An 11,807-nucleotide genomic window follows, 5' to 3' on the forward strand; every position below is an offset into this window, starting at 1 on the left:
AGAGTCTTTTCAGAAAAGGCAGTTTTTATGACCCATCTTCCTTACACAGAGAAATTTTTCTACCACAACTGCTAGCTAAGACCATAGGGTTCAAGAGAATAAAAATTACTTCAATGAAATTTTTCCAATTGCTTTGGTGACTTAGCAACATTTCATCACCTTGAAAGCAATTGTTTTTTTGAATTAGGTGATGACAACAGTATAATTTTTGCTGTAAAAATGCTGCATTCTATTTGCATTACTGGAAAGTGTGCAAGGTCCCCGTTAGCCAGCATTATAAGTCTGGTCTGGAGTGAGAGAGCTTGCTAGGTGGTCTTTGTGCTTTCTAACAAGACTCCATTTTAAACTGATAAGAACAGATACTACACTAGATCTTAGCCAAAAGGCCTAGAAGCGGTAAGACTCCATTTTGAAGGGAAGGTTTAGACAAAAGTGCCCTTAGCTAATTGTTTTTAAATAAGAATCAAATTTATTCCTAAGAGGGTGGTATACCTTTGTTGTAATTCAAGGGCAGACCAACTGTGGACCAGGTGTGACATGCAGAATTAGAGAATCTGTCACTCAGCTCGATGCTCTGTTGGCTCCAGGATTTGTCTCATCATTCCTATATCTACGATCAGCCCAGTAGAGCTAAGCTTGCACAGAAACATCCATCGTTCCTGCCGTCACCCACCCGCCATAACTAGGTCATTAGTGGGATTCTCTGAAAGCGACCAAAGGCCTTTTCCCTCTTTAAGCAGATGTCCCTAACTGAACAATGTTTCTTCCAGCTGCCCATCTACATGTAGAGAAAAGCATGGTGTATACAGGCCACTGACCAAAGGACTGTCATTTACTTATTGTCAATGGACCATTTAGAATGAATCCAAACAAATCCTGGAATAGGTATGGAAAAATAAAAATTGCATTTCTGGTATGTTTGAAAACTTACAGCTCAAGAAGAAATTCATATTTAAGAGTTTTATACACAATACCCCAGAATAAAAAATCCCTATTCCCTCCTAAACTCTAGCAGAAACTAAATTAAAATTCTGAATACCTTTATCCGAAATAAATGGTAGCAACCAGTGCCTTTCAGAAATGTTTACAATTGGCCTTCCTTTTGGACTCTTCGGTGATTGATTTGAGATTCAGCGGGAGGTAAACACTGTGCTATTAGCAGACCTGGTCTGCATTTAGACACGCACCAGCCTCTGCAGAGCTACGGCCACAGGGATATAGCATCTTAAAAGTTAACCAGGAACTTCATGAAGGTGAGGAAATAACTCAAAAGCATTTGGTATTGAGAGCCAGGGTCTATGAAATAGGCTCTTCCAAGGAGATGCTTCAACACTGTTGATAAACTAGAAGAAGATTTCTAGAAATTTGAGAAATAACATACTTGTGGTAAGTCGACAGTCCAGAAGTTGTCAAATAATAAAATCATAACCAACAAGGTGGAAACCAAAAGTAGTTTTTTATGTAATCACTTTCCTGATAGAACACTATGATGATAATGACCATATGATGAGTTACCTTAGGCCTCTTCAATTTGATTTGTACAGGATGGAATGCCCTTCCCCCAGCTCTGCTGGAAAGTCTTCCAAGCAGTACAGGCACACATCATATGTCTGCAGCATTTTGGAGTTTACTTCATTTGATCCTCAGAATAGTCCTGGGAGGAAAATCAGGCACAGCGTAGTAGAAAAAGAAACAAGGTTGAGGTGGAATGCACAGGCCTGCATTTGAATCCATGGATTGCCTTTGTAAGTTTGAAGAAATTACCTAGCCTTTGTAAGCCTCGGTGTCCTAATATTTAAACTGTAATAATAATACTCACCTTATACAGTTGCTATGGCCATTGGTGTGTAGGATATAGAAATCTGTAATTGTTCACATTTCATGGGTGACCAAGTTCAAATTTAGCAAATTTAGGTGACCTGTGTAAGATCACACAACTAAATGACAGGGCTAGACAAGAATGCAGGAATTCAAGAATCTGAGAATTCCACCTTTTATGTTCAGTTCTCCTTAGAGCTCTCAGACCCAAATAAACCAAGTAATCTCTGAGAATAAGAGTTACTCTTCCAGACTCTAGCAGACTCTCCTTTCTCGTAAGTCCTATAGTGCAATCCCCCTTTGGGGGACCTATTACCACTTGTATAATAAGTGATAGGTGAATTGATAAATATTCGGATAGATGGATGGATATATAGACAATATGAAACTGTTCTTCTTTATTTAAATATACAGTAAGTCCCTCAAAGACAAAGAATCATACTCACATTTATAATGTGTCTACTCAATATTTTTGTGACGCTTTCCTTGTAATGCTTTCTTTCTGGTAAGGTATTCTATCTATAAAGGGACATTTAAAATTAGGATTTTGACAGACTTTTTTTCTTATTTTTAAGATGACAATGATGTGGATATGGTCAACAAGTAGCACAAACTGTCTATTCAGTACTGCCAAGGAAATAGAAATTGTACTGCATTTCACTATGAATTGTAATGACTCAGCCTCCCCAATAGAGAGGGTTCCTCCCAGTGGCGGATGTATCTTTCCATAATAATGCGCACCAAACAGGATGAATAATGGCCTCTGAAAAGAAAAGCACTCGCACTCATGATAAACCTTTTACTGTCATGTCTTGGGATTGATTTAAATTCTTCAGGCCCAGAGACCAGTATTAACCCTAAGCCTGATGCATAGTCTGTACATCTTATTAAAATCCTCTTCTTGTTTTAGATTTCACATCTGCTCTTGGTTCCCATAAAGCTCAATAATTTGACTCATCCTAATTTTTTTTACATAAATCAATATCGAAAGAGTTTAATAGACATTTGGTCTGTCGGTAAATCATGCAGAGTAAATTTCACAGATGATTATATAAGATTTCTTCCCAGTCATTCCTAACTACCCATTGCACTTTATCACTGAAGCCAAATCGCTGTGCCTGAGGCCTAATGAGAGATTATTTTTTTATTTTGCGTTTGCCCCAGTTCAAGTTCTGCTTGGGTATCCAAAACAGCTAATTAGCCTTCTCCTCATAATAATTACCAAAAAATATGAAGATAATTATTAAAGTAACCTTAAGCTACTATATTTTTTTTAAATGTTTTTATTTCTTTCTGAGAGAGAGAGAGAGAGAGAGAGAGAGAGAGAGCATGAGCAGGGTAGGGTAAGAGAGAAAGGGAGATACAGAATCCAAAGCAGGCTCCAGGCTCTGAGCTAACTGTCAGCACAGAGCCGGACACAGGGCTCGAACCCACGAACTGTGAGATCATGACCTGACCAGAAGTCGGACGCTCAACAGACTGAGCCACCCAGGTGCCCCTAAGCTGCTATATTTTAACAAGTCAGACAGTGCTCAGCATCCAGTATAATTACCCCAATTCTTATTGAATAGCAACAAATATCTATGCAACCTGTTCACATGCCCGGACAATCATTCCCAAGTGAAAAAGACTTTCTTGAGCACGTGCACTGAGGTTCAATATAATTCAGAAGGAAGAGAGGTTTTCCTGTTTACTTGTTTTGTGGCGGGGGAGGGGGGTAAGAGATCATACTGAAGTTCTTATTGCTTTTGTTTTGCAGTAAATGTTAATCTCTTAATACGCTAATCAAATTTGCACTTTAGAAAAAAGAATCCCTCTCACCTGTTTCTAATAAGTCACTTTCCGATGGATTAGTGGAATGTATGTTGCCACATCAACATAAAAGTTAGGAACGTGTGCATGCAATTTAGATAAAACTGAAAATTTCTTGAAGTGTCTAGACTTTGACTTGTCATATGATTAGTAATGCCAGGGTAAAACTGCCTTGGTACAAGAAGGGATTTTCGTTTTCAAAAAGAATGTTTATTTCCTGGTTTTCTTCCTCTTTTATTCTACCAATCTGGAAGATGCTAAATAGCTGTCTTTTACAAAGTATAGGGTTTTTGCCTTGCCTTTAACTTCTCCACGGCTCTCATTCCCGTATTCAGATCAGCTTCTGGGTCTCATCATTGTTCCCGTGGTATGATGGTGTTGCACTCATTTCCGTGTCTGCTCATGCTGGGTCTGTACGCAGACAACACTCTCCTCTTCACCGGGGCACCCTTGAAATCGGCCTGCTGCCATTCCTTAGTTCGACACAGAATTTATCATTCCATTCTTTTGTATTGTTCTTTCAGTCCTTGCGATTGTTTCATGAGTTTCCCTGGTCTCTCCATCTACATCATAAGAATTTGAGGGTGAAAACCTTGTCTTTCTCCTCTTCTGTGTCACTCTGATGGCCTCACACATGCTAAACATACAATATGTGTCCAATAAATAGAGTACTTCATGCCTGAGGGGAGGCTTCAACAAGAACAATAGCATGTTTATTACTTAATCTCGAGAGTATCAAGCGTAACAACCTGCTTTACTTAGAAACAGTACTGCAGAAAGCCATTAAATCCATAAGGTGCCTGCTTTTGTACCTTACCTATGTATTTACGTGAAGACATTTTTACATATGTAAAAAGAGGGACGAATTACTGGAGTTTATTTATCTAAAAAATAAAAGTGAGGGAACAATATTTGCTATCATTTTCCACACTGCCTGCATGTGCTTAAAGGGCATTTCTACCCAGCTTTTGAAAACAAGGCATTCTATTTCTGTTAGTGACGACAGGTCTAAACACAGCAAGGAGAAGGGGAAAAAAAATACCTCTGTAACTCATATTAATGAATCAATTAGTATGTGTATGATGGATGCCGTCTCAATTTTACAGGCAGCTACTTGTCCCGTCCAGAACCCTATCAATCTGTTACCATTCATCATGAGTCACCAGTAAAAAACAGAGAAAGGGATATTCTAGACCATAAGTCAATGCTGACTACTGTGGTTTCACATCTGTTTGGTTCATTTTGTGAGGAGTTGATGCTCATGTCCTTTTATAACTGTGTTACTTTAGAGATGGTATAGCTGAAAAAGAAATGTAGCCACCTGCCTGCAGGTCTGACTCTCATAGGTGGCTGGGTGTGACCAAAAGCTCTGGCTAACATTGGCTCCTAACCTCAATAAACAGTAGGTAAACTGATTTATTCACAGTGCTTGTTTATTCACAATCTGCATGTTTATTCCAGTTTCCAAAACCATAGGCCAATACGCGTGGGATATAAACTCACATGGGCGGTAAGAGTGACCCAGGATGTAGCAATATGTATCACGATTCCCATTCATTTTATAAAGAACTGCTAACAAGAAGAAAAGGTTTTTCTGAAAGTACAAATAAGAAGAGTACTGGGGCGCCTAGGTAGCTCAGTTGGTTAAGCGTCTGACCTTGGCTCAGGTCATGATCTCACAGTTCAGAAGTTTGGGCTCCACGTCAGGCTCTGTGCTGACAGCTTGGAGCTTGGAGCTTGCTTCAGATTCTGAGTCTCCCTCTCTCTCTGCCCCTCCCCCGCTCGTTCTCTCTCTCTCCCTCCCTCCCTCCCTCTCCCTCTCCCTCTCTCTGTCAAAAATAAATAAACATTAAAAAAAAAGAGGACTACATTTTGAAGGGCCTTTCTCAGCTCTCACCATGTCCTCCCACAAAGGATCTTTGTGTCACAATTTCTCTCTCACGTCCTCATGACCTCCCTATGTTGCCCCAACTTCCCTACACAAGAACCTTTCCATTTCATGTCACCTCCACATGATAAACCTCCTGGTCGTAAAACTTTTCCTCCTACAACCAAAACCCAGACATTTTTATAAAATCCAGAAGACCCAGTAGTTGTGACCTTTCCCTTACACACTATTATGATTAAAGCCTCAACCTTGTCCCCCACCCCCCATCACTTCGCATCGTGATTGTTCCAGCAAATGTGAACGCAGTGTGAATATCTGGCTTGATGTGGTAATGCTGGTTCTCTGTCCATTGGGAAAAGGCCATCTGCCTGCCCGCACTGAACTCAAAAGGCAGCATGAGTGTCTCTGTGCCCCAGGACCCCCACATCCTGCCTGTATTCTCCCCTCTAGTTCGTCCTGCCTTGAAGCACTTGTGGAGAGGAGCAATTCTGTGGAATGGGCTACAGAACCTGGTATAATGAGAAGGCGTGTTTCAAACTGTGGCATCCAGTGCTCCCAGCACGTGGGATCCAGCAGGATGCAGTGAATAGGAAGGGAACAGAAGCCTCTCCATAACCGTATGCAACCTGAATGCAGTAAGTGGGAAAGGCGAGTTGTTATCTGATCACATTTCAGTTGCCCTTGATGGGAAAAATAGTAACTAACAGCTCCCAGATAGTGCCTGACACAAACGTGCAGTAAAATTGCCGTGACCAAATCAGCAGTCTGATATGTTTATCAATATGTTTATCAGCTGATGGCCGCCAAGGACCGGGCAAACGAGGAGGAAACGTAGTTTGGAGTTCAGGCAGCAAGAATCCTCGTTCTTTCGATCGATAACTATGAGCTCTTGGACAATGTGCTTCTTGATGCTGTTCAAAACTTACTTTTTTCTACAACTACATCGAGGGAGGAAAAGAATGTTTATATCATGCAGTTATCGTGAGAATCAAAGGAGTATATGAATGTAGACACTACCTAGCGTAGTGCCCAACTAGATATCGCTGTGGTCACGTCCCTGCCTCCTCCCCTCGAAGACTGCCCCCAAGGAAACTGTGCCGTCCCAGACATTGGACTTAATCGCCTGCCTTCCTGGATTTATCAAGTAACCTCCTGTTACGATTCTTCCATTTCCGTGTGTTGTCTTACCGCCAGTCCACCTCCGCTCATTTTTTTCTTTTTTTTGATTCCAAACATATTTAATACCTGCCTTCTATGCACCGAGGTCTGTGCTAGGCAAAGGAATCGCTTATCTTGATGGAATCTGTCACCTAATGGTACCGGAAACCCTGAGACGAACTTTCTTCAGCTACTGTTTTCTGCCACTACCTGCTGTTACCGGTCATCTGCCACACCACATCCTACGCACCCTGTCTGTCTTTCCACCCAGGGCCTATTGAGCCTCACTCATGCATGTGGCTTAAAATGGTGTCCTTGCCCTCTCTCTCCTGTCCATTGTACACATGCGACTGTGCTCCACAGCGTCCATCCTTCAGGCGCTCCATACAAGTTTTGTCACCAAACGCTCTCAATGAGTGTATCAGTTTTTGTGATTCTCAGACGGTTCTCCAAGATTTTCTTCTTTAATCTCCAGGACTGTGAATACAGAGAGATACATCACTCTTATGATCATGTTACCTGATATAGCAAAAGGGATTTTCAGATCCATTTGAGGCTACCAGTCAGCTGACTTTGAGTTGAGCAAAAGGCATATTACCTGGATGGGTCTACTGTAATTCTAGGAACCATTTAAAAGTGGGAAGTTTTCTCAAGCTGCTGCTAGAAATCAGAGATTTTAAGTAGGAGCAGAAATGCAACTGAACCCTAGGAGGAGAGAACAGGCCCACTGGTAGCCAGCAAGAAAACAGGAACCCTAGGCCTACAACTACAAGCAATTAAATCCAACCAAAAAACATGAATGGGCTTGAAAGAGCACCCTTCCTCAGAGCCTCCAGGTAAGAGATAGGGCTGCCATCTTGAATTTATCCTTGTGAGCCCTAAGCAGAGATCCCATCTGAGCCTGACTGGACTTCTAACCTACGAACTATGAGATTACAAGTAGGTTTAAGATATTAACTTTGTGGTGATTAGTTACACAGCAATAGAGAACTAACACAGAGGTGTCCCCTCCTCTCCTAATTTAACATATTCTGTTTATCACTAGTTTTCAACCATTGGATTTTGTCTCTTGGCCCAGTTCTTTATTTTTTTTCCTGCTCATAGTTTACTGAGTTTCCTTTATTTATGGGTGTATAGGTTTTTATCAAATTTGAATTTTTCCCATCATTTCTTCAAATATTTTTCCATCCCCTTATCTCTTTCTTCTCCTTTTAAAACTCTAAGTATACATATATTTTGACTACTTGTCACTACCCCAAAATTCACTGAAGAATTATTTTTCAGGCTTTATTTGTTCCTCCTCTATTACATTTAAAATAAAATTTAAAATAAAACTGAATGATACATATTACTGTGTCGTCCATTCAACTAATTTCTTCTGTCGTGTTTCCCCTGCTACCAATCCCGTCCAGTTTCATTGTTAGTTCCGATATTCTATTTTTCACCCTTAGATGTTCACTATGCATCTTTTTTAAATATCCTTTTTGCTCTTCATTATATTCTTTCCTTCCTTTACTTTCCTGAACATGTGAAGTACATTTATAATTGCTGTTTTAATATCCTGGTCTATTGATTGTCATCTCTTTTCTTTTTGGCTTTGTTTCTATTAATTATTTTTTATTCTCTTGGTTATCACTTATATTTTCTGTTTTTATGCATGCTTGTTAATTTTTTACTGGATGCTACAAACTATGAATTTTACATGGTAGGATCCGGGATTTTTTTTATTATTATTATTTTTGGGCTTTTTGCTGAGATACAACTCTAGCACTTGGAATTAGTTTGATTCTTTCCAACGTTGTTTTAAAACTGTACTAAGATAGGTCAAGTAAAACCTTGAGTCTGGGAGCAATTTGGCACCACTATTAAGGCAGTACCCTTCTGAGGGAACTATGCAATCTTCCAAAGTATTCAGAGATCTTCTTCTTGTGTCTGGCAGGAATACAAAATATTACCAACCCTGTCTCCAGTGATTGTCTCAACTCTTTCTTTCCAGTGATTCTTTCCTTACTTTATCTCCTTAAACATATGTATGGATGAACCCACAGCCAAAGACTCAAAAGGCAGTCTGCACATCTCTAAAAGCTTACTGTCCCTTTTTGTACACCAACCTTCTCTCTGGTGCTGTGTCCTGCAAAGTCACCCCCTAACCCTGAACTCTAACTTCTCAACAAATATACATATATATATGTGTATATATATATATATATATATATATATATATATAAACAGCAAATATATATATGTGTATATATATATATATATATATAAACAGCAAATATATATATATGTATATATATATATATTTGTCCTGTGGTCTAGCAGGCCACCGTTTTGTGCATTCAGTTCTGTACCCTTTCTTTCCATCTCACATTTGAATGTAAACCAAAACTATTAGAAACTACTCTCTTTCAAACCTCTTCTAGGACATGGCTGTTTAGTGTGCATTAAATTCAGTACATTAACTTTTAAGGATGTTTGCATTTTCCACCCCAACTATAATCATGCATATTTCTTTTCAGAAAAATTGAGAATTTCAGCCAAAATTTGAGGGAGTTCTTTATGGGAGATGGCTTATGTGAGTGGAATGGGGGATGAGAAGAAAACAGAGTTGAAAAATGGACAAAACTCCCCCTACAAACTCTCAAAATCGCACATATTTTATCCCGAACAATTTAATCAGAAGTGCAGCCACTCAATGCCGAACGTTATTATAACCCAAGCAGTGATACTTGCAGTTATTTTTCAGAAGATCACTGCAGTCTTCCAGCTAACTGGTGGTTCTAATCAAGTGTCCACCTAAAATATAAATGTAGATTCACAGTGTCCAAATACATGTTTATAGTTTGTTATTCACACCTCTGTTTAAAGTACAGTGCATACAAGATACTTTCAGTAACATCTCAAATGGTGATACAAAAACCCTGTGTCTTGAAAAAGTAGTAATTAAAAAAAAAAAAAACACAAGGAAGTGGGTAACTGTTGTTCACAAGCATCCTTAAAACTTGGTCTAATATTTTTTATGCGTTTAGTAACCAAACCACAAATGATCATCTGGGTGGGTATTATGTAAGCTGCCTATTCCTGCCTGAGAACACAACAATAGCAACGGCAAAGCCAGGACTAAATGTAAGACCTCGTGCTCAGTGGAGTCACCCGCTCACTCAACTTCTAGAGGAATAAAAAGACACCCGGTAAGATCATCTGAGAAACATTCCTAGAATGGTAGATTTGATCAGCCAAATTCTGTGAACTAGAAGGGTATTTTACATCTCAGAAACTTTGCGGGGGGTTTTGAGTAAATAAGAATACGGTCCCGTTTCACCACCACCACCCCAGAACATGAAAAACTTGATGTTTTGCATACTTCAACCTAAAAGAATAAATTTGTGAGACAAGGGCGGTTCTCAAATAAGAATACCTGAGAAAACATAGGATCCAACAGATAAATGATCAGTAACCACTGAATTCTCACTATGAGAACCTATTTGTCTAATAAGTGAGGTACATCCCATTGTTTCCACATAAAGGTTGCTCAATGCAAATGGCAAAAAAAAAAAAATCATTCTTTCAATAGCTCTATGCAAATTATTTTTTTTAAAACCACCAAGTGAAAATAGAGCCTAAGCCTTCTCAGGCATACAACAAATTTAATTGTATTCCAATAGTCATGATTTTAACCCAGACAAAAGCCTCTCCAGCACTAATCGTAGGGGAAGTTGAGAGTACTTGGTGTGATTTAAGAGCCATCAAATACACCAGCTATTCTAACGAATTCTTAACAAGCTAATCATATAATTTCCTACAGTCCACCAATTGGAAAATCATGTTAATTAGCTAGTATAATGTGTATTTTTTTAAATATTTTATTTATTTTTGAGAGAGATATAGATAGAGTGCAAGCCGGGGAGGGGCAGAGAGAGAGGGAGACACAGAATCCAAAGCAGGCTCCAGGCTCTGAGCTGTCAGCACAGAGCCCAACACGGGGCTCGAACTCATGGACCACGAGATCATGACCTGAGCTGAAGTCGTATGCTTAATGATGGAGCCACCCAGGTGCCTGTATGATATGTATTTTAAAGGTGCAGTATTTATTGAAAGACGGGATAATGACGCAGTGGTTATGATGAGTTATTTTAATTAGATTTCAGAGATAGAGATATCCTCATTCCCCTCAACTATTCAGTAATGAAGTCCTGTTGACCCCTTCATGAATCCTTTCTTTTCTTTTTTTGACTCCATTCCCATTACAACACTCTAGTTTAGACCTTCATCATTTCTCATCTGGATTACTACAGCAATTTCCTAAAGCCTTACTTACTACACCCCAATCCTTTTCTGTCTTAGCAGCGTATTGTAATATGATGCTTCTTCACTTAAAATCTTTTTAATGACCGCCTAATACTAACGGATAACGTGCAGATGTTTAATGAAGACTCTGAGACCCTGAGTAACAGGAAACTGACTACCTTTCTCAACTCATCTCTCACCACTAGCCAAATGCTCCCACCCAAACCCGACTATCTAGAATCCCCAGAGTGGCGGCTGTGAGCTTACCTCCTTAGGTATACACATGCCATTTCTCTATGAAGAATTCTCCTTAGCTCCTCACATACCACACTTCACCCTGGCCATTTAGTCCTTTGACAGAGGGGTTAACTCCTACTTATCTTTCAAGACCCTTCATGGATCTCTCATCTTTGAATCCTCCCCGATAATGTCCAGGACACCCCTATACTATGGGAAATTATCTTCCTACACCCGTAGCCTTTGGCATATAATCCGATAATAGTAAACATGGTAATCATGTCCCACAACAGGACCCTTGAGTGGTAGAAGCTATTTGAGGGTAGTATTGTGTATTTCTCTTTACCTTTCCTGGGGACTCATATTGTGCCTTCTGCTCAATAAATTTTTTGAGTGGATGAATGAAAATGTTAGGAGAAGTAATCTTGACAATAAAAAAATGCAACACTTTCGTATCTTTTAAAGTTTTATGTATTTGTTTTTAAATGCTGATCAGATCTCACCCCCTTTTCTGATTAAAGCTCCCCCAAAGGATCGCCATCCCATCCGGAGCAATTTCAAATGCCTTTCAGTGGCTCCAGCAACCTATGAGGTTTGGCCAGGG

At 39.6% G+C, this 11,807-nt stretch overlaps 1 pseudogene; it reads right to left on the bottom strand.

Annotated features, from left to right (window-relative positions):
- Positions 1–307: 307 nt before the first annotated feature.
- On the bottom strand, positions 308–398 carry LOC120243356 (annotated as a pseudogene).
- Between the last annotated feature and the right edge of the window lie 11,409 nt (positions 399–11,807).

This window comes from Hyaena hyaena, unplaced genomic scaffold, assembly GCF_003009895.1.
Source record: "Hyaena hyaena isolate Hyena2069 unplaced genomic scaffold, ASM300989v1 scaffold_338, whole genome shotgun sequence".
Classification (NCBI taxonomy): domain Eukaryota; kingdom Metazoa; phylum Chordata; class Mammalia; order Carnivora; family Hyaenidae; genus Hyaena; species Hyaena hyaena.